The sequence below is a fragment of the Capricornis sumatraensis genome, chromosome 5 (genome assembly GCF_032405125.1).
Source record: "Capricornis sumatraensis isolate serow.1 chromosome 5, serow.2, whole genome shotgun sequence".
Classification (NCBI taxonomy): domain Eukaryota; kingdom Metazoa; phylum Chordata; class Mammalia; order Artiodactyla; family Bovidae; genus Capricornis; species Capricornis sumatraensis.
The window spans coordinates 56,769,718-56,773,543 of NC_091073.1; the positions used below are offsets into that span (position 1 = coordinate 56,769,718).

Genomic DNA, 3,826 nt, shown 5'->3' on the forward strand with positions numbered 1-3,826 from the left:
AATGCAGGAGACCCCAGTTTGATTCCTGGGTCGGGAAGATCCACTAGAGAAGGGATAAGTTACCCACTCCAGTATTCTTGGGCTTTCCTTGTGGCTCAGCTGGTAAAGAATCTGCCTGCAGTGCGAGAGACCTGGGTTCAATCCCTGGGTTGGGAAGATCCTCTGGAGAAGGGAAAGGCTACCCACTCCAGTATTCTGGCCTGGAGAATTCCAAAGGGGTCACAAAGAGTTGGACATGACTGAGTGACTTTCATAATAACAAAAGCAATGAAAAACAAATCAAACATTTTCCAACATGGAGTCAGAATTGGCTTCCTCCCTGCAATAGTATGGGGGGTTATAGGTATGGGACAGACTGTAGAATCTTTTCAGAGGGCCAAATAATCTCTCTTTCAATTATTCTTTACTCTGACTGAGAGCTACTTTATTTTCACCTCTCTCCATGTCTTACTCAAGTTAGTGACTAGGATCTTGCTACTCAGAAGGACCTGCAGCATTCAGGTACAAATCTGAATCTCAGGTCCAATTTCCAGATTTACTGAGACAGAATCTGCTTTTTAACAAGATATCCAGGTATTCATGTGCACATTAAACTTTGAAAAGCAGTAATCTAGGGGAAACTTGAAAATGCTGATTTTCTCAATGTGTTTTAAAAGGCAGAAGTTGGGCAGCGAGACACACGTTGGTGAGTATGTGGGTGTGTATGAGATTGGGCCAGTGAAGCTGGTGGCCTTGGCACGTGATATCAGGCGGGCTCTGTTGCTCGGCGGCTGTCTGTCTGTCAGCAGGTGCCATATTGTTGGACTTAGCCAGTCACATGCTAATCGGTTCCGATTTCACCTTTCCGTTCCAGCTGCTTATGTATATGAAGCTGCTCAACGAGGTGGGATATGAGCCTCTAACTCCAGCAATAGGACAGATATTTTGGGGCAGCAAGTGTGTCAGCTTCCTGGTCTGTTTTGTTATGCTCAGCACATTGTGAACATCTATGGGAAGCATAGGTTGTTCACAGGCTTAACTCCAAGACTCTTCAGAAATCCTTGGAACTGTGGTCCATGATAAAGTTATACAGAATTACCAGAAGTGTAACAAGGTTGAGGAGTCAGGATCTGGAAACATAGAGAAAGAAGTTTCATCTTCCTTTGACAGAGTTATCAAGGAGACAACTTGAGAGAGTGCGTTGTGCTCTTTGCTCTCATCACACATCCCTTTCACATGATTACTCTGAGATCTATGGTACAATTCATTGGGAGAGAATCCAGGTATTATGGGTTTTGTGACTCCATAGTAATTGTCTACCAGGAAGAGGGCATCCTAGGATTTTTGCAGATCTCGTTCCTCACCTCCTAGGTGACATCATCTCTTTGTGGCTCTGTACTCACTGGTCTACTCATAATTGTCTACCAGGAAGAGGGCATCCTAGGATTTTTGCAGATCTCGTTCCTCACCTCCTAGGTGACATCATCTCTTTGTGGCTCTGTACTCACTGGTCTACTAACCAGTGTCCATGCGTTGGACAGTGGAGTTTCCACCATGAATGAAATGAAGAGTTGGTTCCTAGTTGTCACATGATTTTTTGCCAGTATATTTACATATTCCTTTATGCTTGTCTCTAGTCTTATGACTGTCAACAGCTGTGGACTTGCTCATGGATGTCGTCCTTACCCCCTAATATATACTTCTTATTTATATGGCTGGTGCATGCTACAAAAAAGGGGATATATTAGCCAAGAAATAACCTGTCTTTTCCTTTGGGAAGACTTATTGTTGTGATCCAAGAATGGTAATTTGAAGATGTGGGGCAAGGACAGTGACATTTCTGTAGTCCCAGATGCACAGAAATATGGGAGAGAGTGTTGATTTCTATAAAGTGTGGCATATTTTTTAATAATCAGTCAATCTTGAGAAAATGAATAAAAATGGCAGACATTATGGCAGTAAATAAACTAAGAAGCCAAAAAAAAAAAAACAGTCCTCTCCTGAATAAGAACCATGAATGAAGAAAAACCTTCAAGAATACGTACATAGAAGAGCCTGTACATCATAATGGAAAGAGCAATAGAAAGGCATCCTGGATGACTTAACAGGGAATCCCAACTCTGAAAAGGAAGTGACATACTGTTAGAGAAATATTTGTAAGCAAATTGAAGGAAACATCATTTAAGGGGGAACCCAACAGGCTACATTTGCCAAGTTGCTTGCAGGGAACTGGCAGTTCTTTCCATTTCTATAAACTGAAATCTTGGAATGTGAAATCAAGAATTATAAACAGCCAAGTTGAGGGTTTTTGTTGTTGTTGGTTGATTTTATTTTATTTTTTTTTCTGCTTGTTTGTTTATGGTTTTTGCTACTAAAAGAGTTGAACTGTTTTAAGTTCTCTCATTTTGTGCTAAGTTGCTTAGTCGTGTCCGACTCTTTGTGACTCTATGGACTGTAGCTCACCAGGCTCCCCTGTCCATGGGATTATCCAGGCAGAATATTGGAGTGGGTTGCCATGCACTCCTCCTGGGGGTCTTCCCAATCCAGGGATCAAACCTGGGTCTCTTATCAAATCTTGCATTGGCAGATGGGTTCTTTACCGCTAGCACCACCTGGGAAGCCAAAGTTCTCCCGTTAGCTTGACCCAAGAGGTATTGACTGTGACAAGAGGTGAGGCAAACCAATCTTTAACTTTACAAGAAGGCAGAGCAGTTTCTTAGGGAAGGCTTCAAGGTAGCCCAAACCCATCCTGCACTAGAAGTGTGTCATGCTGGACCAACTTCATAGAAGATTTTAAGACTGGGAGGACTTTCCCTTTCCGATTCTGAATATTTCTTCAACTCTAAGAATCATGAAATTATGGAAATTTTTATGTGAATCCCTAGTTCATCATGCATGATAGAGACTGCCTGCATCTCATCTGTCTCATCATTCCCTAAGTTCTTTCAGGAAAAATATTTTAAGATCTTCTTTTTGCCATTTCCCCTTGTTGAATATATTTAGGATCACAATTCTTTTTGTGTGGGTCTACTCCAATGAAATTATCACCTAGGATGACTTCACTTAGACTTTCTCTCAGAAAAAAGATAGTTTAATAAAGGAATTTTTGTACAATATTTCTCATCTTTTAGGTGGCTCTTTAATCACCTTTAGACTTAATAATGCCAACAACTCTGTCTCTTTTCCAGGGGTCTGTTTTCAAATTTGAATGATCATCATAGGATCTTCCTCTTGTCTAAATAAAATATATGTAAATAATTCAGTTAATTTCTCACTTGTTTTTTCTACATGATGAAAAAAGTTTTTTGGTGTTTTATTTCCAATGCTTTGATCATGGCCCTCCCTCACCCCTTCTGTCCTCTTCATGGCCCCTTCATGCAGAGGATCCCATGAAATTGATCAACTATGCTAGATGCTCTGAGGTGATTTTAATTTAGTTTATATTACCAACCCCTAAATAATGTGTGCTATTCCTGTGACTGCCTCAACAAGGTCATATCTAAACTGGAGAGGAAGGTTTGCTTGTATCTTATGCTTCTTTTTCTTATATATTCCAGTGACTTTTATGTATTCCATGACGTTTCATTTTCCATATTGCTGCCTATTTTGATATTGACTTTGTGAGGAAATATGTGTGTAATCTTAATCAGTGATTAAGTTGACTGAACTCCATTGTCAGATTCTCTTGGTTTAAATTTTGACTTCCGTGTGATCTAGGGAAAACTGTTCAACTTAAGTGCGTCAGTTTTCTCATCTGAAAAATGATAATAGACTCATATTATAGAGTTATTGTGCAAATTAAATAAATGCCCATGAATGAATACTCAGTCACTTCCATGAAATTCTC

General features: G+C 40.1%; 1 pseudogene; it reads left to right on the forward strand.

Annotated features, from left to right (window-relative positions):
- The first annotated feature begins 1,233 nt into the window (after positions 1 to 1,233).
- Positions 1,234 to 1,792, forward strand: LOC138080366 (mitochondrial carrier homolog 2-like; annotated as a pseudogene).
- The last annotated feature ends 2,034 nt before the right edge of the window (positions 1,793 to 3,826 follow it).